At 41.9% G+C, this 24,948-nt stretch overlaps 1 protein-coding gene across 7 annotated transcripts in view; it reads right to left on the bottom strand.

Annotated features, from left to right (window-relative positions):
- Window positions 1–24,948, bottom strand: part of FAM110B (family with sequence similarity 110 member B) — a 129,315-nt gene that overhangs the window by 86,993 nt on the left and 17,374 nt on the right. For 6 of the 7 annotated variants that reach the window (XM_030859706.2, XM_030859708.2, XM_060287233.2 and 3 more), the window contains exon 2: window positions 10,291–10,386. The gene's annotated coding sequence lies outside the window, so the exon portion shown is untranslated. Of the gene's footprint in view, window positions 1–10,290; window positions 10,387–19,101; window positions 19,534–24,948 lie in introns of those variants that run through there. The other variant, XM_060287234.1, reaches the window with a different exon arrangement.

The raw sequence follows: 24,948 nt of genomic DNA, 5'->3' as shown, positions 1-24,948 counted from the left end.
AGCTCTGTTGGCCCGCAGCTGAAGACGGCCAAGGCCAAGTGATTTCACACTGGCTTTTAGTTTGCGATTCTATTGCGTGAGGTCTATAACTTGCAAAATGACTAAGCTGATTATTTTGTAAGTGCAACATCCACAGCCTGGCCAGCTCCCTCTACTTTAGAAATTAGCACCGGGGTTTATTGTGATTCTTCTGTTGCAGTCCCAGCAGCTTTACTTTCCTAGTAGCTGCTGCTTTCATACAGGAGTTTTAGCGTATGGAAGTTTGCTACAGAAAACATTTTTTTTTTCATTCACACATTTTTAACTGAAAGGGAGCCTTGATGCACTAAGGTGAGTTTATAAAGCATGAACTCTTTTCATAGGTACAGTATATTCATTTTCTATATGTTCATGAGAGTTTTCTAAACAAAGCAGACAGTGGTACAGCTGTGCTATACTACTCATCCTCGGAGATGTCACGACCACTGTGGTCCATGTGAGTGGCGCCCTAGGACCGCACGCCATTCACTTGGTAAGTGCACATGGTGCCTCTGACCACCCAAATGTCTCCACGTGTACCTGTGCTGCTACAGAAAGCAATTCTCAAGCAGCACAGACAGGGCTTTGTGCAAGCCCCCCAAAGGTATGTCAGAACGGGACGAAGGGTAGTCATATCCATTGGTTCAAATACCGCCGATGAACGGGTTCATGTATACTCATTCACACAATCAAACCAAACACAAAGGAATCAGGTAGCAGTATATTAATTTTTTTTGGAAGGACAGAGAGGCAGGTCATTTGAGAACGGAATTCTAGAGCCGGTATGATTGGGTTCAAATCCTATTTCACTACTTACTAGCTGTGTAACCTGGACAAACTATTTCACCTCTCTATGCCTCAGTTTCTTCATCTATAAAATGGGGATAAAGCATTTTATTATTTTATTTATTATTTATTTTATTTTATTATTTATATATATTATTTATTAATATATATAAATTATTAATATATATTATTTATTATTTATATTATTTATTTTATTTATTAAAATGGGATGAGGATTGAATGAGGCAAAACATGTCAAGTAGCTAGAACAGGGCCTGGCAATAGTAACCACTATTTAACTATTCAGATTTGGTGTTAGTATTATTGGGTAAGAAAATCAAAGCAGAAAGAGATTAAATAACTTGTCATGGGTGTGAGAATTAGTCAGTGATTTATTCCAGAATGAAAATGAAAGCTCTTGGTTTACAAGAAAGAGTTTCCCTGAGACCACGTTTTACATTCCAACTTTTTGAAAAGGTAAAACCTACGACTTGAAGTAATACTTAGGTCTGAAAAGCAAACTCCCATGCACTTCATGGCTTTGATGATGACACAGGTCATCCCTAACGGGCCACCGGGGCTGACATTTACTGGCTGCCTCTCCTCGTGGGAGGGGCACACCCAGTGGACAAACAAGTCCAGTGTACATTATCAGCCGTCGATGAGACTTTAAATCCTAGAAGAGAATCATTCTCAGAGAGCTCTTGCGTCTTGGCCGGGTGAGGTGCCTACTGTTTTCATTCATGTTTTTTAAATATCAGCCAATCCCCGGTGCGTTCCACTCGCACCTTGGAAAATCATCTCATTCATTTCAGTGCAAACAGTGTCCCTTCCTGGCGCCCCGAGGGAGCCAGGTTTATTTCCACAATGTGAAGTGGGACAGCTAGAAACCAGAAAAGGTCCGGGTGCGTTAAAGAGCGGATGCTTTTTATCTATTTCAAATTTGAAACGAGGGTCCAGGGAGATTTGATCACTGATTCTGATGATGCAGATTACAGCTCTTAGATAATGGAAAACAACATGCACAGGAAAGCAGCTCTTCCCTGGCACCTCCGTCGAGTGCACGAGAAGAGTGCAGTCTTGCCAGCACTGTACACGGGCCATGCACACACTGTCCAGCTGTTCCAAAATCGTCCAGAACACCCACCTCTTAGACTGTTCTCCAGGGGCTGCATTAACATCAACTAACTAGCTCCCCTCTCTTAAGAAATGAGATCGGGAGATTGCAGTGGGCAAAATTTAAATTTGTATAGTAAAAAATCCAGATAAACCAGAAGTCTGAACAAGCCAGGAACAGGTATGCTGTGTAAGACAATCTGTGTAAAAGGGCCAAAACCTAAATGGCTCACATGACATCATCTCTGAGTGACATTAGCATTTCAACCACAGTTCTCATCACTGTTGCATTGAGCTAGAAAATGAGGAAAAAGCACCCAAACCCTGTTTCTCAACAGCTTAATCAAAATGCATATATATATGTATATATATATATATTTTTTTTTTTTTGGTGCACGGGCCTCTCACTGTTGTGGCCTCTCCCGTTGCGGAGCACAGGCTCCGGATGCGCAGGCTCAGCGGCCATGGCTCACGGGCCCAGCCGCTGCGCGGCATGTGGGATCTTCCCGGACCGGGGCACGAACCCGCGGCCCCTGCATTGGCAGGCGGCCTCTCAACCACTGCGCCACCAGGGAAGCCCCATATGTTCTATTTTTAAATCAACGAACATCTGTGATTTTCAAATGTCTTCATCATAAATGTAATTAGTGTAATATCCTGGATCAAACATAGCATATGGTATCTAAAAAGAAGGAATAACATTATTTTCAGTCTAATAGCATTACCTGTTCTAACTTACTGCTTTATTATAACAGTCAAATAAAAAATGATGTCTTATGGAAGCAGAGAAATCCGGATCAATCTCTCTTCAAGATAAATATGAGGAAACTAAGGCTTGGAGAGTTTATACTGCTTATCTGAGGCCAAATCCTGCCAAGGGCTGAAGCCAGACCCCTGCTTATTCTCTACAAGAAAGACCTGGGTACCAGGAAATAAGTTCAATGCTTAGTGCTGCTTCCTGACTTACAGCAGCACTGTTTAAGTGCTGGTGGTCAGGTCCCTACAGGTTCGTCGAGTCCTGTAGCTGAAAGTGAGAGAGGGGTGACGTGTGCACACTTACGGTCGGGTCACACCAGAAAGTGGTGTCGACCTGAAGTCCTTCCTCCATCAAAACCCCAATGCCACATGCTTGTGACAGTTGGTGACCACCCTGATGAGTGAATTTCCCTACTTGGCAGCAATACTCCCCAGCTCACGGCTCACCTACTGGGGCTTCCTCTGACTGTGGCCTCCCCCCCAAACAGGCAGAAGTGACAGAACAATATCACGTCACTATGGGGGGTGGGGAGACACTGCATCATGAAAGAACACTTTCATGCGTTCTGTGGTTGTTGGTTGAAATGTTACCACCAGTTAAGTGATGGGGAACACCAAAATACATAATCAGGACAGGACGTCTTAAGTTTGAGTGAAAGGGTAGAATAGGAGAAGAGTGGGAAACAGCACCATGGTTTAGAATTAAAGGGTGGTCCTACCATTTCCACGTAATGTTTATTCACATGGTTAAGTTATTGTGTGGTGCCCTAGCAATGGAGATATTCCCATTTCTAAACCTCTCTTTAAAAAAACAAAACCAAAAACATGTGCATTTGTCACTAAAATTTATTTTAGCAATAAATCCTATGCCAACAAAGTTGCTGAAATAAGGACGGTAGAGAAAGGAAAAATCGTAAGTGGACATTTAAAGCCTCATTAAAACTGAGTTTACGAAACGCTGGTCCTGATCTGAGGGAGACACTAGAGCACCTAGGGCCCGGGAGCACCTGGTCTGGGCCTCTGAGTGTGTGTACATCAGTTTCTCTTTGAGTGTATCATTTTGGATGTTGGTAAAATGAAATGCTCAGAGAAAAGCAAACTGCTTCTGCTTGCTAGACAGTCAATAAATTGTCACAGAACACAGATGAATTTGCTCTGGGGACAATAATTTGTGCCCCAATCAAGAGTAAGGAAAGGTAAATGTTTTGCAGGAAAAAAAAAAAAAAAAAGGAAAGGGACAACCCAAGGAGAGCTGAGGCAAGTCAAAGAAGAGGCGACCTTCAGAGAAGGAGACAGACTTCTCTCCAGGCCGCTTGGACCACGGTTAGAGGGCAGAGCAGGACCCAGTTCTGAAATCCCTGGTGTGCTTCCCTCGGCCCAGCAGACAGGCCTGGCTGCGCAGAGTCCATGACATAGAAATAACTTAATTATTATTTTAAAAACTGTGCAGAAAGAGTTCCAGGTAGTAAAATGCAAGACCAAGCAAACCCAATGTGAGCCCACATTGACAAGGCTTTCTCCAGGGATGGCGGGAAGTTCGAAAGGGAACAAGGAGCTGGTGACAAAGGCTTCTGTGCTCGTGGGGACACTGCCCGAGGTTCCCCGGGCACGCTTGGCGCTGCCAACCAGCAAAGCAGGTGTTGAACACATCACATTCACTCAAATTCAGAATGACGAAAGCCTCTGCACTTTTAACCCGCCCCACTCGCAGGCGGCTCTCACAAGGAGTCATCCTCCCACCATTCCCAGGGCTCGTCCTCCCTTCCTGAAGCCAGGCCAGCGAGGAGGGGTCCTGGGATCGTTAACTGTTAACACAGCCAGGTGAACTGTGTCGCCAAACTGGATGTGGGTCCACTTGCCCAAGGAGCAGCAAAGCCAGTCTGCTGACACCAGGGTGCGATGAAGGAAAGTACAGCATTTATTGTAGGGCCAAGAAAGGAGAACAGGCAGCTAGTGCTGAAAAGCCCTAAAAGCCCTGATAGCTTTCAGGGAAGAGTTTTGAAAGACAGGGTGAGGGAGACAGTCACAGGGTGTGTGACCAGCTCATGCTCAATTCTCTGAATGGTTGGTGGTGAGGTAACAGGGAGGTGTTTTGGGAAACTCGACCTTCTGGTTCCAACTGGTCTGGGGTCTGGGTGTTGGTGGTCAGCATGCAGTTACGTCTTCCACCTGGTGGGAGTTTTAGTCTCTGAAAAACAACTCAAGAATATGGCTCAGGATATTATCTATAAGCCCTTGAGGAGGAACTAAAGGTCCCTGACTTTGCTTTATGGCTAAACTATTATTATTTTGTCCTGCTTGACTGCTTTCCTTTGTTTCTGCATTTTTAAAACTTTCTGATTAAATTTGTTCTTTGGAACTCAGGGAAAGTCTAGGAGGCTAAAGCTTTTTTACAGGTAAGAGACGGGGGCATGGGGGGTTCTGTCCCTGGGAAGGCCCTGCAGGGTCCTGCTCGGTTTCAAATGGACCCTAATCCCAGGCCCTGCAGGCAACACCCTGCAGGATTACCCCAGAAGGACACAGGGAAAATGCCAGTTCGTCAACACTAATGCAGGGCCGGTACGCTTTTTTCAGCTCCATCAGGGAACTTCTATCAGAAAATCTTAGTGGCTCTGTCGAATGTTAAATTTATAGAAATATGGGATCAGGTAACAACCCTGGCAGATTAGATTAACTGTGCACTTCTTAAGAGCAGGAGCCCTGCCTTCTCACATGGTACTGTGGATGCCCAGGGCACGTCTGCCAAGTGAACTATTCAAGGGGCAGACGCAACCACACGGCCGCTTAGGAAACTCCTGGGTGTCGGCTCTGGGAGCAGAGCCCCCAGGTGAAGCACAGCTGTCCCTTCCCAGGGTGCATATTGAAGGCTGATCACTTTCAGTATGATTTAATGCACTAGTTACTTTCTGTAAATATTTTAATTACATGAAGAATACCTATATTAATAACAATAGAAAAAGACATCTTTGCTGCATTCTTATAAATACATTAAATGAGGGCAACTGTCAAATGGTCTCAATTTTCTCCCCAGTAAAATAAGGAGTTAAAGTTAAACCTGCAACATCTTAAACACTCCAGGATTTCACATGGAAAATACAACACAGCTCTGAGTAAACAGCACGGCCATCAGTGATGTCCTAGGGTTGATGGAGGGAGTGATGCCAGCTGTGCCACCTGATCCAGAGTGAGCAACACCTGAGATTTAAAATTTAAGTGAGAAGGGACCTCCCTGGCAGTCCAGTGGTTGGGACTCCGAGCTTCCACTGCAGGGAGCCCGGGTTCGATGCCTGGTCGGGTAACTAAGATCCTGCAAGCTGTGCAGTATGACCAAAAAAATAAATAAATAAATTAAAAAATAAAATACCATTTAAGTGAGAAAAGGCTATGACACATTTATGTGTCATCAGTAATCACAGAAAGAAGAGTGACACGCTTTTTCAATACAATCACCCTCCTAAAAGGACCTTTTGAAGATTAAGAAAGAAAAATTGGGTGAGTTACTAGGTCAGAACAATCTAGAATTCATTGGGTCCCATACAGCCTGCATCTCAAACCCAGACAGTCCCTGTCTGTGTCATGTTTTGGTGATGCCTATCTGCTCAGACAGAGACCAAAGAAAGAAGCATCCTTTGAGATAAAATGCAAACTGCAGGGTGGACACAGGGGAGGAAAATCAAGATAATGACACTTGGTGGCCCTGAATGACAGTGAAAAAGAGAGAAAAGAAATGTCTGCTTTCCAATTCTAATTAACTTAGGAAACAAGTCAGAACACGTAGCCAAGAACAGTACTCATTGAAAAGAGACGCTACTAAAAAAATTTAAAAGACTATAAACTGCACTCCTCCTTAAAATGGAACATCATCTTTATGAATGAAGTGTGCATCTTAAATTGGAAACATTTTCGGTCAATAAAATAAACAAATTTTCCTTCAGAGAAGGAAAGCCAAATTACACTTTTGTGTACAAAAACCTGAAAAAGTGCTAAGTATTGTGTTTCTTTGCAAAGTATCATATGTACCAATTAGAAACATTTACTGTAGATAACAGGCTTTGCAGAAGGTTAATCAGAGCCTAGGATTAGAGACCAAGTTGGAGAAAAAATTTTTAACATACTTGTACCTTTATGCCGTGAATACATGAGAGGTCTATCAATTAAAATTAGCTTAATGATCTCAAAAAACCCTCAGAAAGCAAAACCTACCATCAGATGTTTTTCTCCTTTAACTCAACAGTAAAACAAGGTAAAAATAAATAAATAAAAGTATGGTTGGATATTAATCAGGGAAATCCAGTCAAGGAAAACCTAAACTTATATTACAGAAATTCAAAAAGACAGGACACTCAGTACTTGGAGAAAAAAAATTCAAAGTCTTAGGGTTTGAAGAACCGTATATAACTACATATTGAAATATACTCCTGCTTGAATGGTTTGCTCTTTGATGGTACTCAGGTCAGATCAATGCCAAAAGCAAATAAGGAGGCAAACTCAATGAGAGTTCAGACCAAATGTCACCTCTGGGGGTTGTGCGTCTGCAGGGGAGGGACCCACTCATCTATGCCACTCAGAGCAGCAACTCAACTACTCCAAGATTTGCAGAAACTTTCATTCAGCGCTGCTACAAATTTTGAGAAGTAGCTGTATTGTTTTTACTTGTTTATTCTCAGGACAAATCATAACCTATGTGCAACCATGTAACCAAGTCGAATTTTTTAAGTTGTGCAGATTTCGAAAACAACAAAACCCAACCAACCTAATCAAAGAGGTTAATGTGTCCTGTTGGGAAGAGCACTAAGTAAGATCAGGAGTCACAGTGTGCGATTTCTATCGTAGGAATGAGCGCTGCAGATAAAAGACTAAGTCTTGATTTCAAAGAGAACATAAAACTTCTGCCTGAACCTGGGTCTCTACTGCGAAACACAATGGTTAGACTGTTCACTGCCACAAAGCAGCGATGCTAATAGAGCAGAATGTTTTCCTCCCAAGTTAGCTGAGAAAAGATAGAGCAAAGAACATCGACAAAACCCTCAAAGAGGTGGGTCTGAGTCAATATCAGAGATGCCTCACCACGGATCGGAACGGAGAGGCAGATTGGCCCTCCCCTGGGTGTGTTACATATGGAGAGCGTCATCGATCAGAATACAAGTCAGCAGCAGAAAGGGCAGGGGTGGCATTACTGCTCCAGCCTCCTTACTGATGGTAGCTGGACTTCTCATCAGGACCCCGGAAGAAGCCCAGGACTGCTCGGGAGCCACTGAGAGAGCAGGGACTGATGGGGCCTCAGTCAAGGTCTTTCTCCTAAGCAGGCAGGAGGCGGGGGTAGGGGAGAGGGCAGATGGGGAGGGAGGGCAGGAAGAAAGAAGAGACAGACTCCAGCCCACCAGCATCCTAAGCTCAGGACAGAACACGTGCTAGTTTCATTGCATTCAAAAACACACGAAATATCACCGCCCCACGGAAACGTCTTTATTTACGGTTTAAACTGTGTTACGGTAACACTTGAGGCAAATTTGAAAAGTCATCCTGTTCTCAGCATTCTAACAAAGGAGTTCCTGTGCTCCCATCCATCCCCTTGCCACTCCCAGCTTCACTGAGCAACCCGATGTCAGGCACAGGTGCGAAGATAACAAGGCAGGTCTCCACCTCCAGAAGGGCTCAAAAACCTTTGCTTTCTGAGGTGACTCAGCGTCAGAAAAGAGAACATAATGTTCTCTTTTCTTTAAAAGATATTCTTAAGCCAAGTAATATCCCTTGTTTCAAGTGTACAGAAAGGAAATGTGTAAAACAAATGGTAAGAAATTCTCTGATACACCATGGCTCAAATGTTTTTGGGGTTCAAAGTACCGGGAAAAGAATGTCAAAGTGTTTCCTACAAGCATCATTTAATTTAGCTATTGTAGAATCAACTGTTATTAGATTTCCATTGGCTTCCCTTTTTATAGTTTTGGAACAACCATACAGCATGGGTGATAAACACTAGGATTCTTCACATTTAAGAGTGATGGAAGAAAGGCATCATCACCATCTAAAGAGAGAAACCGGAACAACTACACGTATGTATCATGATCACAGACAGGTGCTAATGGATTCTAATGCTATTCAACATCTATCATCTTCATTCTGAAGTTACTTTTAAAATTTCATATAAACCCCCAAAACACTGCCCTTTATATTCAAAAGATAAGAATATTGCTAAGAATAAAAGGATTATGGGAGTATGTAACTCCTAACTACTCACTCCAATGGCCAATCACAACCAAAACATTTATGAATTAACTTTTGTGACCAAAGTGTAGACAATGGTCTGATAAACTAAGGATGAGATTTTAGTTCATAACATAACTTGATATACATGCACTGCCTGGTTGACAAGCTGAACGGACAGCTGTCTGGGCCCCTCTACCCTTAGATGTTCGCCACACTTGGGGTCACAACATCTGCCCTGTTCTGATCACATCTGCTGACAATGTTGTTGTTATTTTACCTTATCACTGAGGACTGCCACAGGCGGAGAGTGCTGTGTGCCCAGCACCGCCTGTTTTGCACGCGCCACCTCATTTAACACTTACAGTAACCACGAGAAATAGATATTATCACCTCTGTTCTGCAGAAGACGATAGAACAAAAGCTACTAACACGTATTAAATGTTTCCCACGTGCCACTCTACACAGCAACTCATCCTTCAATGCTCGCAACGATCCCATGATGTGGGCACTGCTATCATCCTGATGTGGCAGGTGGAGAAACCGAGGCACGGACTGTGAACAGCTTTCCAACATCACGTACATTACACACGGCCGAGTCCAGACGCGGACCCAGAGCCTCCTGTCACCAAAGCCACCAGCCCCAGGGAGTCTGGCTGTGTCCCACCTATGAGAAGAGCTCCAACAGCAGGTAGGAAGGGGGCAAGGGGTGGGTTGACCAGAGCTGCACCCCCCCCATCCACAAGCCAACTCATAAATCTGGCTGGGACTGTCCTCCCAAGTTTCCCTGGAAAAACTCACTGTAAGGAAAATATGCCTGCCTCAAAGCTGGTACAGCTCCACTGTCCCTGGAGCTTCTGAGCAGCGTGTAAGTTGTCCCAGGATAAAGAGTCTTGGTCTGGACGATGCCCTATGTCCACCCAACGCTCATCGATCGCTTAGCTCCTATGGCCCACCAGGTGCCGGACCTCCCCAGGCTCTCAGTTATTGAGCAGAACAGGCCATGCATTTCAGCAGAAGTGCATGTGTTTCACAGCCCAGGGGGAGCATTCTGGGGACGGCAAGGGGACAGGCGGAAGCCAGGCCAGCCTCAGCCAGGCCTGTTGGCACAGAGCTGGCGGGACGGCCCTTTTCAGAGGTGGTCCCTCCCATTCCTAACAGTGACCCCACAAGGCAGACTCCACAAACGTTTGCTGAGTGAATACATGCAAAAAAGGGGGAGGAGGGAGGAGAGGAGGGAGGAGAGGAGGGAAAGGCGGCAGGGAGGGAGGGGGTAAACAGGAGAGAAAAGATGGAAAAATGAGGGAGGGGGACACCCGAATTCCGCTCAACAAATAAGGGGCTGTCGTTACTTTATGATCATCAGATGTATACAGGAATGTAATAATACACTTTTTAACATGTAATTACCTTTGATTTCCCTTTCAGGCCGTAGAGTCTTGTTAACTTCCAAGTGAAGACTCAGAAAGGACAGGAGAGGTGCCCTGGATGTCCAGTTGGAGATGGCTAAAATAAAAGAGCACAGATTATTATTATTCCGGAGAAGAGAAGTGATGAATTTTTCAAGTATCATTAACAAGAAACCAATTTTCACTGAGTAACAGGGACGGGGTATTTCCTAACATACCTGGGAAAAAACTGGGTCCAAAGCCTCTTTCCAATATAGCTCCTCTAGTAAACTTTAAATCGATTCAGAAAGAAGACAAAAATCAACTATAAGGTAGGCTATGTTTGTGCATTTAATGGAAAATGACCAAACGAGCCTGTGGGCTGCCACTAGCCCGGAGACCCCCGCAAGGCTCCGCCTCGCTCCAAGCTCGACATCCCCAGTGCAGCAGGGCATCCTTCCAATTCACAAAACCGCGCAGGAAATGATGCAGCCCCCTCACAAGCAACTGCACAACTGCGGTGACAAAGAATATATTGTTTGTACTGCAGAAACTTTGTTCATGTTTGCAAGGGAATAAAATATTACAAGTTAGCATTTTCTCTTATCATGTCCTCCAAATGCAGTTCCTACCCAAGCTCACAAATACGCGCCTTGTTGTCCCGACTTTCTTCCTCCTGAAGCAAGGACAGCCCTGGGAGGTGACACTGCCCCACTTTTTGAGTATTTCATTTTTAGGAAGGAAATAATTAACACTGACCGGACACATAACTCAGGTCCAGAAACAATGTGACTCCACTTTACAAAGGGGGCAAGAAACTGAGGTTTTTTGAGGAAAGTCGTGTCCCCAGGTCTGAGTGACACGTAGGTGTTCTCACTCTATTTGGAGATACTTAGATATGAAGTCATGAAAGTGATTGTTACCTGGACATCTAGCAACTCAAGAAAATATGTTGGAAAACTTAACGTCTTAACGTCTTCTCCTCTAGCATCTGCTTTCGTTGGATGCCACGAGCCCGGATAACGACATCTTTTTTTACTTGACAGTGGGAGCCAGCAGACAGGGATGGGAGTTGCTCTGACTGTAAAAGTTGTGTGTTTTGTTGAGAGTTACTCATGTTTTGCATGCGTGTAGGAGTAACCAACAGTAAAATTCTTAAGGAGGCACTTGGGACTTCAACAGATGACGCCTGAGAACCACTTCATTAAGGTCGACGCCAGCTTCCCAACCACCAGTAGCTCCTTTCTGGAGAGATGTGTAATGAACAGTGTGCCAGGGGTTTAGGAGTCAGGAGGCAAATCTCGACCTAGATTTTGAATAGCTTCAAAAAAATAAAAAGCGAGCCTGAAAATGTCTACTTAAATAACCACTAAGACTGATAATTCCCACTCTCACGTTTAAAACTTTCAAAATAATCTACTTTCTCTTATTACCTAATGTTCAGCAAGAACGTGAAGCCAGAACTGGTGCTAAATTAAAATGAAATATAAACTCCAAGTTCTACGGCTCTTTTTGACTGTTTACTGCCTGCAATTTAAGATTGTATTTTATCTGCCTGATGAAATACGTGGGATTCCAGGAATTCAAATGAATAACATCATAGACATTCATAAGGACGTTAGAGAAATTTTAATCCAAAATATCTCTGGGCCCCATTTAAATTGATTGTGACCCATAATAACAAAGTAAAGAGGTTTGTATCTTACTACCTTGAAAACAGTATTTTTGTTTTGTCCTAAAATTGTACGAAAAATTCCTTTTCATCTTTATCATTATTTTTGCCTTTTCCTTCTCATTCTTTGGAAGAGACAAAGTAACAAAGTGCTGAACTTTTACCCTCACAATTCAGAGACAGGAACGTTACACAATTATGATCGCGATGGGGAGTAACACCATATATGAAGAACTTCTGGGCTGGAATTATCTTCAAAGTTGTCATGTGACCTCAAAGCCATCCTAATAGAAATAATTCATAGCACATATTCTTTCAGTTGACTCATTTCAGAGCTGAAATGAAATGAAACCCCAGAGTGGTCAAGTGACCTCTCCAAAATCACACAGCGAAGCTGGTCCTAGATCTCAGATCTGCTGGGTGCCAATCCAGTGCTCTATTAGATCATAGTCTCCATATATAACTTCTTAAGGGCTCATAATTTCATCTATCTTCCGACACATCCATTATCCTACACAGCATGGACCCCCCTTGATGAGCCAACTCAACTTTATGTTAATACAAGACGCGGCTCAAAATGTTCTAGAACATACTCTGCCCTTGGCTCTATGGATACAGCTAGATTAAACCATTAAGGCCCATGAGAAATCTGAAACCAAATTTGGGATTCTCTTAGGATATCTAACCTAGAAACATCTACTCTACAAATAGATGTACCCCATCTTACTCACAGCCAAATCATCATCATAGCTTTGCTACAATATATTTTTTCAAGTGGATTTTTATAGATAGTTCTCAAGCAAAATGTAGGTATTCTACAGCTTACATTAGCAGTTTCTAAAGTAAGGATTTCAAGATAATTTACTATTAGATCCATCAGTTTAGACAGACTCTTATTCTCTAAAACTCTGGAATCATTCAATAGCCCTTAATTTACCCAGATCAGCAGCTTATCATCACCAACAGTCACTTGTTGACTCCCCAGTAATTTACAGTGTACAGTGGTAGGTGCAAGGGAACCAAAAAGCACGGAAGGATGTCCTTGCCTACTACAGGCTGCCGACTGGGGTCAATTAAGGGGCCTTCACAGTGGCACGGGAGTCGAGGCTTACGCACGATGGAAGCACACGTGTGACAGTAGGTTTAGAGAGGCAGGTAGTACCTTCACATGTGGTTTTCCCAGAGATTATGAGTTGACAGATTCAGTAAAAAGTACATGTAGCGAAGCAGGCAAGAAAAATTAAAATAGGCCAACAGATGACAAGAGATTTCCCTCTACACGCCCAAAAGAAGAAAGAAAAATGGTGCAGGACACAAAATATCCATTGAAAAGATTCCTTTCCTGAAAATATGTCAGCAACAAAATACCTCCCTTATAATTTTTCGTATTAACTCATTAATGGTATTAAAACTCAGTGCCCCAAAACAGCATCATGAAAAGAAAAGAAAAAAAAAAAAAAAAGACAATCTGAATGAACACTTTCAACAAAGAAAACAAACAAATGCCAAGTAAGCACGAGGGCTCATCAACATAATTAGCCAGCAGGGAAATGCAAAATAAAACCTTAATGAGGGCCTCCCTGGCGGCGCAGTGGTTGAGAGTCCCCCTGCCGATGCAGGGGACACAGGTTCGTGCCCCGGTCTGGGAAGATCCCACATGCCGCGGAGCGGCTGGGCCCGTGAGCCATGGCCGCTGAGCCTGCGCGTCCGGAGCCTGTGCTCCGCAATGGGAGAGGCCACAACAGTGAGAGGCCCGCGTACCGCAAAAAAAAAAAAAAAAAAAAAAAACTCTTTGATACATTAATTGGGAAATATTTCTTAAACATCCACAAGACTACCTCCTAGTCCACTGGACATGCTTAGCTATGATGTAAATAAAGATATAAAACAGGCTTATCACTGTTACAGCTAATCCGAGGTTTAAAATGACTAAAATGTTATATAAAAGAATCATGACTCCAAACGTGTGACGATGGAACAATTTCCTAATACTAATGTCAAATATAGGTCAAAAGAACCCAAATTGCATTCATTCAACAACTATTTCCTGAAGGGCTACCGTGTATTAGTCACTAAGCTAGATGGAAAAAGGCACCAGGATTGAGTAGGAAAGAGCCCTTGACCTTACAAAGTTCATCATCCAAAAAATGTAAGTAATGTGCTCCACGGAAGTTATGAACTAATCAGTCTGGAAAAGACCTACCAGTTTATTTTCCAGCTCTTAGCTACAGCATAAATTCTAGTGAAGTTACAGGCTGAGCTGAGAGAAGTACTGAATTCAGTGCAGATATACACAAGTACTACTCTGCTCTACACTGGTCAGCTGGTGTAGGGTGTGGGTAATGTTCTATTGTGCTCTGGACGTACTCCTCACAAACCCCCTTCCGAAGGCCAGCTTAGGTGCCTGAATCTCCTGTAGTGTTGCCACCCACCCCAGAACCCCGCCACACGTCGAAGATGACGCCTGAGCCTGGAACTACCCAGTACCTATGACACAATCCAGGCTGGTAAGAGTGTTGAGTACTCCCAGACCTTGACAACTGAGGCTCAGACAGTTAGGGAGGGGACCTAGAAATATTTCAGTTAACTGAGGAAGTGCCTGGCGGGGGGTGGAGCGTGGAAGGCAGACCGTCCTACAGGAGAAGAGACATCATTCTGAGTGGCAGGAGTGACAGAGGCAAATGTGGTTCATGATAAACGCATTCCAGCCTTGAACAACCTCAAATTTGAACAGAGCGCCTCCTCAGTTAGGGAGACCCGGCAGCAGCAAGTTTGCTGAACTGAAAATGCAGCCACACTGTCGTCCTCATACTTCGTCATAATGAGGCACCTGGATCGGTACCAGCACCTCACAACCCGTCTCCCAAAGCCCAGATTGTCAGCCTTCCACGTGGCAGCAAAAATGATCTTTTAATATCGGATTATGACCATGCCGTTCCATCCTCCCACCCCTGCCCACTCCCTCAGTGGCTCTCCATCACCCCCACTCAGCCTTAGCAGCTCAGACCATCCCTCCCTCGAGAAGCATTTTCTGGACCTCTCCATGCTTTTACCACTTTGTCCTCCCCATGCCCATGGTGCCTCACCCATCTCCATGCAAACATTCACCCCAGGTAGAAAGATTAGTCACGGCTGTATCTCCCTGATAAACCATAAACTCTGCCTGGTTACCTCAATCCCTAAGACTTAAACCCTAGGTTCCCAGGATGTGACACTTCATAGGTATTTCTGAATGAGTCAGGGATTCTAAGGTAATCCAGTTCTGCATGTCCTGTCCGATCTTATACCCATTGGCAGCATATCAATGTGGGTTATTCCGCTGGTATAGAATAAGTCAGGGCAAATGTTCCATCATCTTGGGGCTACAGAAGATGGAGATGGGCTCCTCTCTAAGGAATCCAGGCAGCCTTAGTCGGGATACATCACTGGAACCAAAGTGATTACCTGACGGATTCTCTTGAGTATTCTTCAATTGGCTGGGTTCAATCCTGCTTTCACACCTTCACTTATCATGTGACCCTGAGTAAGTAAACCTCTCAAAGCCCAGATTTCCTGGTCTGAAAATGGAGATAACTGTGGCCCTTACCTCAAAGGGTCACTGCAAAGATTAAATGCCGGAGTATCACAGAGGAGTTAGCAAAGGCGTCAGTACATGGCGCTCACCTCACTAAATGGGGGCTGATCGCTAAGCAACCTCTTTCTGCTCACTTTTCGTCAACAAATGGAAATAATACCTACTTTGGAGTAAGATGTTTCAGCAAAAATGTGTAAAAACACCAGGCACAGGGGAGTCACTTGATTATGAATCACTGCTTCTGAAACAGTCTAGAAATTTACCTTTTACTTCCAAAAAGGCAGGATTATACAACTAGAGACATCTTCTTGAGGTTCAAACTAAAAAGACCATAATCACCTCACCGTCATGCTCTTCACATGCTGTGAATTTACCTTGAAAAGAAGGCTTTCATGTGCTCCAATAATTCATTTATTTGGACTGAGTTGAAACAGATCCTCTATTTCTCTAGGCTTTTTTTTTTTACAAAAAGAAGTATACTGAGGTTTCATTAAATTCACTCAGATGTATCCCATCACTTTTGTTCATTGATTCTTCAGACACAGTAACACTTAGCAAACCCACATTATCCAAGACAGAAATTTCTGAAGAATGTCATAATGGAAAAACCTGTAAAACGCTTACGTTGGTGTCATGACTTTTTTATTTTCAAGAATAAATTCACCTGGTTCTAAATAATACATTTTTTAAAAAGAGTGTTGCACACCTCAAATATTCATTTTTAACACTCTTCAAAATGGGACTCTGACACACAGCTTATTATACATGTTTTTTTTTTAAATTTTGGATTATATTGTACATACTGGGTTTTTAATTTTATTTTATCTATTTTTGGCTGTGTTGGGTCTTCGTTGCTGTGCGTGGGCTTTCCCTAGTTGCAGCGAGCGGGGTCTACTCTTTGTTGCGGTGCACAGGCTTTTCATTGCAGTGGCTTCTCTTTGTTGCGGAGCACAGGCTCTAGGCGAGCGGGCTTCAGTAGTTGTGGCACGCAGGCTCAGCAGTTGTGGCTTGAGGGCTCTAGAGTGCAGGCTCAGTAGTTGTGGAGCACGGGCTTAGTTGCTCCGTGGCATGTGGGATCTTCCTGGGCCAGGGCTCGAACCCGTGTCCCCTGCATTGGCAGGCAGACTCTTAAGCACTGCACCACCAGGGAAGCCCCAAATACATGTTTTTTTGTTGTTGTTGTTTTTTGCGGTACGCGGGCCTCTCACTGCTGTGGCCTCTCCCGTTGCGGAGTACAGGCTCCAGACGCGCAGGCTCAGTGGCCATGGCTCACGGGCCCAGCCGCTCCGCGGCATGTGGGATCTTCCCGGACCGGGGCACGAACCCGCGTCCCCTGCATCGGCAGGGGGACTCTCAACCACTGTGCCACCAGGGAAGCCCAAATACATGTTTTTAAACCTAGCATGGTATTAACTGGTTACAACCCAATTACGAATATTGTCATTTTCCAGGGTTTTAATGATTCTGAGTCAGTAGCTGGAAATAATATCTCATTTAGAAGAGATTAGTAAAATAACAAAGCAAACAGAGTTTATAGTGGTTCCAGACTAAATACCAGCAGCAGCTGGGTGGGACTGTTATTTAGATGCAGGAACCTGAATGTAAACAAGAGTGATCTTGCCATATTCTGTGGGACTAATATGCTACTCTGGGAAGAAAGAACAGAGGAGCTTCCTTCCTTAAAAATTTTCAAACTTGTACAACACCAGAGATTCCCAAATCCAAAATATATTAAGAGAGATTTTCTTTTTGGTCAGCACGGTTCTTCCAAAGTCACTGTACTTCTCATACCATTTACAAAAACAAACTCAAATTGGATTAAAGACCTAAATGCAAGACCGGAAACCATAAAACTCCTGGAAGAAAGTCTAAGCAGAATACTCACTGACATGAGTTGTAGCAATATTTTTTGATCTGTCTCCTTGGGCAAAAGAAACAAAAGCAAAAATAAACAAATGAGACCTAATCAAATTTAAAAGCTTTTGCACAGCAAAGGAAACCACCGAAGAAACAAAAAAGACAACTTCCTGAATGGGAGATAATATTTGCAAATGATAATCTGATAAGGGGTTAATATCCAAAATACATAAGTAGCTCATACAACTCAATATCAAAATAACAGACAACCCAATTAAAAAGCGGGTAGAAGAACTGAATAAACATTTTTCCAAAGAAGACATACAGATGGCCAACAGGTACATGAAAAGGTGCTCAACATCACTAATCAACAGGCAAAGACAAAGCAAAACCACAGTGAGATGTCACCTCACACCTGTCAGAGTGGCTATCATCAAACAGACCGTAAATAACAAATGCTGGCGAGGATGTGGAAAAAAGGGAACCCTTGTGCACTGCTGGTGGGAATGTCAACTGGTGCAGCCACTATGGAAAACAGTATGGAGGTTGCTCAAAAAACTAACAAAACAAAGTTACTATTCTTCTTTACCCAGCAGACACCATTGTAGAAAACATGTATTTTGTAGTTACTCAAATTTTGATGTGCAAAATCCCTTACTAACCTACATTATGAAAAATATTTCTTTCAAGAAAAAAACATCAGAATAAGGAACTCACGACAACCTAAGGCAGAAAGCAGTTATCCCATCTGGAGGCTGATCTTTCATTTTTTTTTTCAATTTTTCTATTGCGCTAAATACATAGAACACAAAATTTACCATCTTAACCATTTGTAAGTGTACAGTTCAGTGGTATTAAAGACATCACAATGCTATACAACTATCACCACCATCCATTTCCAGAACACTTTTTATCTTGCAGAACTGAAACTCTAGACCCATTAAACAATAACTCCCCATTCCCCCTCCCCCAGCCCCTGGCAACCACCATTCTAATTTCTGCCTCAGTAGTTCATATTAGTGGAATCATATGGTATGTCTTTTTGTGATTGGTTTATTTCACTTAGCATGAAGGCTTCAAGGTTCATCCACGTTGTAGCACAGGTCAGAATTTCTTTCCTTTTTAAGGCTAAATGTTATTGCATCATGTGTATCGACCACGTTTTGATTAGTCATTCATCCTTTGATGGACACTTGAGTTGCCTCCATATTTTAGCTTTTGTGAATAATGCTGCTATGAACGTGGGTGTACAAATATTTCTTCAAGACCCTGCTTTAGATTCTTTTGAGTATATACCCAGCAGTGGGATTACTGGGTCATATGATAATTCTACTTCTATCAATTACATTTTTTAAATGACTATCTATTAAATAAATCACTATGTTCCTTGAAAAACAAAAATAGAAATTACGTGATATTATTTAAATAACCCTAGAATATCATGCCAAGAAATTTTGTCAACAAATTTCTGTTTCTCTGCTATGATTATAAAGTGGCAATTTTCCATCCTCCTGGGCATCTCTAAATACCAAATAAGAGAGAGCATTGATGAGATTAAAGTCTTCTCTTTTTTTTTTTCTTAAAAAATTAGCCTCTATAGTATAGTCAATGTTGGACTACAGGGGCTCCAAGTATCACTTAAGCTGTTTGAAAGACACACACTCCTTATGCTCACTGAGCACATGGGCACAGCTTTCCCACATTATTTTTTGGTCCTCAAGAGAACAAACCTGTTTCACAGCCCTGAGGTTGGGGGCTCTCCTGTCTAGGTGAGACATGGAACTGGAGTCCCCTTCAAGCGCTTTCCAGAGCACGTGGCAATGATTTCAGGCCGAAGATTCTCTACTTGTAGCTTTCTCTAAAAACAAAGCTATACATCTCATTAACAAGCAAGTGGAGAACACTGCCAACATCAACACTGGTATCTTCTGCTCTCCTACAAAAATTCAGCATAATATCAATAAAATGTAATACAATCTATGGGCGCTTTTTTGTGAACACTTAAGCAGGGCTTTACTGAGGCATCCTGTTTTATAGTATTACACTTCTTTAATCTGGGAAAATACATATAACATAAAATTTACCATTGTAACCATTTTTAAGGATATAGTTCAGTGGCATTAGGTACATTCACACTGTTGTGTGACCGTCACCACCATCCGTCTCCAGAACCCTTCATCTCGAAAAATGGAAATTCTGTACCGGTTAAGTACTAACTTCCCATTCCCCTGTCCCCCAGTCCCTAGCAACCACCACTCTACTGTCTTCCCCTAGGAATTGGACTATTCTAAGTCCTTCCTGTAAGCGGGATGGTACAGTAGTGGTCCTTCTGTGACCGGCTCACTCCGGTCAGCGCCATACCCTCCGGGTTCATCCATGGGGTAGCGGGTGTCTAATGGGCACCTCTTTACTTTTCATGTCACAGGAAAACAGCTTCAGGATAGAAACGCAGAGTCAGGTGCTCTTCACCTGTGAAGCCCTAAGAATGGACGGGCTAAATATACACCACTGCGGTTATGACAAGAAGAGCCTGACCGCAAAGGCCCCCTCCCGAACGACGAGCGTCGCCAGCCCTGCAGAAGGCTGCTGTCAGCCCCCTTCTCCCTGGTGCAACCCTCAAACCTTCAGCACTGCCCCCCAGCATGTGAGCAAGGGGAGGTGTGAGCCAGGCTACCGGCACGGCTGTAAAATAAGTCAGGGTGAAGTTTCACCGAGGACCGAACTTTTCGTCTTCAGTGTCTGCTATAGGCTACCTTTAGGGCTTTGAGAAATGAACGTCAATAGGAAGGACTGGCAGGTAAAGTGGGACGCTATGAGTAAACATCACACTAATGGCTCCGTTACATTTAAGGCAGTTCTGCTATCTTAATGGCAATACTAAATGGCATGGTAAGAAATACGGCTTGCTCCATAAAATAGGGCATTTAGTATGTGATCGTTTGTAGCATTTTTTGGCTGTTTGGCTCTTTTATGTAAGCCTTACTTTTCTAACTAAATTGTATGTTTCACAAACAGTCTTTGAATTCTTTTATGTCCATCATGTTCTACTCTCAAATCAATGTCCACAATAAAGTAGGTGTTAGATTAAAATATTATGGGCTGATCAAAAGGAACTGATAGGACAATCTAAAACATAAAAAATAAATTGATTAATCATCAAATAAAGTGGTTAAACCAGGTAGTATTTATATCTTGGTGGTTAAAGGTATACTTGTTCTGAATTAAATGGCAATACGTTTAACACCACTGACTTGGAACCTGAAACATGGTAAATAATCCATCACCTTTAAACCATTAGTAGTAGGACCATTATTGCAATGGACTGAATGTGTTCCCCCCAAATTAAAATGTTAAAATCCTAAACCCCAATGCGATGGCATTGGCAGGTGATTAGGTCGTGAGGATGGAGCCCTCAGGAATGGGATTAGTGCCCTTATAAAAGAGACCCCAGAGAGCTTCCTTGCCCCTTCTGCCAAGAAAGGACTCAGAAACAAGATTGTTGTCTATGAACGAGGAAGCCAGCCTTCATGATACACGGAATCTGCTTGCACCTTGATCTTGGACTTCCCAGTTGCCAGAACTGTGAGAAGTAAATGTCTGCTGGGCAAGCCACCCAGTCTGGGAAGCCCCCCAAAGAGACCACGACAGCTATGAATGCACTTTATGCCCATATCTTTAACTCTTCCTGTTCTCTGACCTACATTTGATTAGGCAATTTCATAACTGAAAAGGAGTTTGTCTCAGGGCAAGTCCTAGAGAACAATGCTTGATTTTATTTTTTATTCCCTTTCAGATATCCTGTTCTGTTGGCAGTTATCTGTAACCAGCAGTGGCCCATTAGAATAACACAGATATCACAAATTTTAGTCTCCAGAAAAGAAAAATTAGAAGAATGTCACTCAATACATTCAATTGGGTACTGATCTTCTGCCACTGCTTTCCATGGGTCAACGCAGGGCCACAGGGCAAGGGAACTCACTGATGGACTTCATACTTTCAGGCATTTACAGCCATAAAAGGAAACGAAATCGAGTTATTTGTAGTGACGTGGATGGACCTAGAGTCTATCATACAGAGTGAAGTAAGTCAGAAAGAGAAAAACAAACACCATATGCTAATACATATATATGGAATCTGAAAAAAAGAAAAAAAAGGTTCTGAAGAACGTAGAGGCAGGACAGGAATAAAGAAACAGACATAGAGAATGGACTTGAGGACACGGGGAGGGGGATGGGTAAGCTGGGATGAAGTGAGAGAGTAGCATGGACATATACACACTACCAGACGTAAAATAGATAGCTAGTGGGAAGCAGCCGCATAGCACAGGGAGATCAGCTCGGTGCTTTGTGACCACCTAGAGGGGTGGGCTACGGAGGGTGGGAGGGAGACGCAAGAGGGAGGATCTATGGGGATATATGTATATGTATAGCTGATTCACTTTGTCATAAAGCGGAAACTAACACACCACTGTAAAGCAATTATACTCCAATAAAGATGTTAAAAAAATGCATGTATGACTTCCATTTCCAGTTAAGATACAGGACACATGAAAGGCCTTTGATCTCATGGTAACAAGAAATTTCACCTGGACAAAATGAAAACATACTTTTCTATGAGTCTAGGAAAGAGGAATAAATATAAAGGAGACTTAATGATCCTAATTTCAACAAGAAAAAAAGGCCTTCGCTGGCGAGCTGAAAGCCCATGGAGGTTCCGTATCTGAGGGCTGTGCCCTGCCAGCCTGGATCAGGGGAGGAGGAGCCCTCAGAGAGACTTGGCAGGTACAGGAGGGACAGACAAGCCTGACACAACAGTGGGAACTGCAAGGAGAGACTGGAATCTGCAAGAACAACAAGTGAAAAGCAAATCACCTTTCCTAGTAAGTCTGCCCCAACCCCCAAAATTATCTGAGAAAGTAACGGTATAAAGTTTAGAAAACAGAGAGAAACCACACAGCCTATACATTCTTATGATGCTTCCATCTCTGAAACCAAAGGCAAATCAAAAATAGCTAAAACTGTAGTCCTACCCTCTCCAAGCTGAAATACTGACAAAGATGAAAAAAGCAGATTAGGTGAACTCAAACTAGTTAGAAGTGTAACTCTGACTTTAGCTCGATTCTGAGGGATCTGAATGTCCACTTCTCACTCCACCCTTGCACTCTCCGACAAGTGAAACAAAATATTATACTTCAATCTATTACTTTATTCACAACCCCGGGCATACAATTTTTAAAATTACAAAACATATAAGTAAATAGGAAACTGTGATCAATAATTAAGAATTAACACAGTTAATAAGAACAGACTCTCAGATGACCCCATTAATGAAATTAATAGTTAGTACTTTAAAAGAACTATAATAAGTATGTTAAAGAATCTATAGGAAACTAAGTATATAATGGGAAAAGAGACTGATTATTTTAGGATACAGAAGAAACTCTAACATAGAACTAAAGAAAAATCCAGGACTAAAAATACGATATTTGAAATTAAAAATGTACTGGATAGACTTGCTAATTGGACATTGCAAAAGAACAAGTCAGTAACCTTACATTTTCCAAATTAAACAGAGAAAAAGAAAAGGAGAAAATGAACTAAGTATCAGTGACTTGGGAATCAGTATCATTTATTGTGATAAAAAATATGGTAATTAGAGAAGAAGAAAGAGAACAATAGGATTAAAAATATTTGAAGAAATGTGAATAAAATGTACCAAATTTGATAAAATCATCCCACCAACCCAAGAAGCTCAATGAATCCCAGGTAAATACAAGGAAAACCAGACCTAGGTACATCATAGTCTAACTGCTGAAAATAAAACACAGAAAGAAAAAACTTTTAAAAAGCGGCGGGGGTGGGGTGAAGACACACTAGGAACAAAGATAATGGTGGCCAACTTCTCATCAGGGACAAGGGAAGCAGAATGGAACAGCATAGTTAAAATGCTAAGAGGAAAAAAAAAGCTACCATCCTAGAATCCTATACGTGGCAGAATTACCCCCCCAAAAATGAAGGCAAATTAAAGAAGTTTCCTGTTAAATGAAAGCTGAACACTTTGTTACTAGCAGACCCACATTACAATAAATGATTGAAAAAGTTCTTCAGGTTGAAGGGAAATAGTACCAAATGGAAAAACTCACATATACAGGAAGGAATGAAGAACACAGAAATGATAAATGTGGGGATATATGTAAAAAGGTATCTTTTTTAAAACTTTTTTTAAAAAAGGTAATTGGCTGTAAAGCAAAGCATAATAATATATTGTGGAGTTTATAGCATATGTAGAAGTAAAATATATAACAACAGCACAAAGTAGGGGAAGAAAGTAAATGGAAATATATAGTAGCAATATTCTTAGATTAAATGTTAAGTAGTAATATTAATTCAGTGTAGACAATGGTTTTATATGTATGTATATATACCCCTTGAGCAGCCAGTAAAATATAAAACCAAACCTTGGCTAAAAAGCCAAGGAGGTAAAATAAAATACTAAAAAATACTTGATTAATTCAAAATGAGGCAGGAAAGAAGAAAAACACACATCAGACAAACAGAATACAAATAATAAGAGAGCAGACTTAAAATCAGCCATATCAATAATTATATTAAATGTAAATGGAGAAAATCCTCAATTAAAAGGGAGAGTTTGCCAAGACTGGATAAAAAAGCAACATCTAACTACATGCAATTTATAAGAAACATCCTTTAAGTGTAAAAACCAGGTAAGTCAAAAATAAAAGAATACAACATATATATATTTATAAAATATAGTAATATGATATATACTATATCATAATATATATCATGGTGCATGACTATGTGTATATCCATAGGTATCTGTGTCTACATATCTAGAGATACACAGATAGATATAGATAGATATCATGCACCACGAATCATAAAAACTGGTATGGCTACGTTAAGATCAGAAAAAGTAGACTCCAAGACAAGAAGCCTCCCCAGAGATAAGGAGGGCACATTACATAATGATGAATCAATTCAACGCAAAGACATTAAGATTTCTAAATGTATATGCACCTAATATAGAACCTCAAACTAAATAAAGCAAAAATTTACAGAACTAAGGAGAGAAATAGACAAATCCACTATCATAGTTGGATAGTTGGAGATTTTCAGCTCTCATACAATGACTGATAGAAGTAGACCAAAAAAATTGATAAGGGTATAAAAATATGAATATATTGGTTTGAGCATTTAAAAACATAATAATTAACTAGTGTTCTTTTCTAAATAAACTTGAAATACAGAGCAATCCTTAATACCAAAGTACCTTTTAAAAATAATTCTTAGGAATTTACTCTTTACGGTTTTCTCTAGTTCTAAGGAAAGCCAGGACATTAATGCTGGTCTGGGCTCTTGTGTTCAGGTATTTCTCAGCTTTTGGTTCCAGTATACGTATCAAATACCTCATTAGCACCTTTCAGCTATTCACTCAAATGAAATATCAAATCAAACCAAACGACAAATACCAAATCAAATCAATTATCAAAAATCAAATGGTGTGTTGCTTTCCACGATACTGAAGCTTATGGGTATCTTCTTTCACAATTTATT

This window comes from Globicephala melas, chromosome 17, assembly GCF_963455315.2.
Source record: "Globicephala melas chromosome 17, mGloMel1.2, whole genome shotgun sequence".
NCBI classification, from domain to species: Eukaryota; Metazoa; Chordata; class Mammalia; order Artiodactyla; family Delphinidae; genus Globicephala; species Globicephala melas.
Note: the sequence above shows the minus strand (reverse complement) of the source record. Positions and strands in the feature narration are given on the sequence as shown.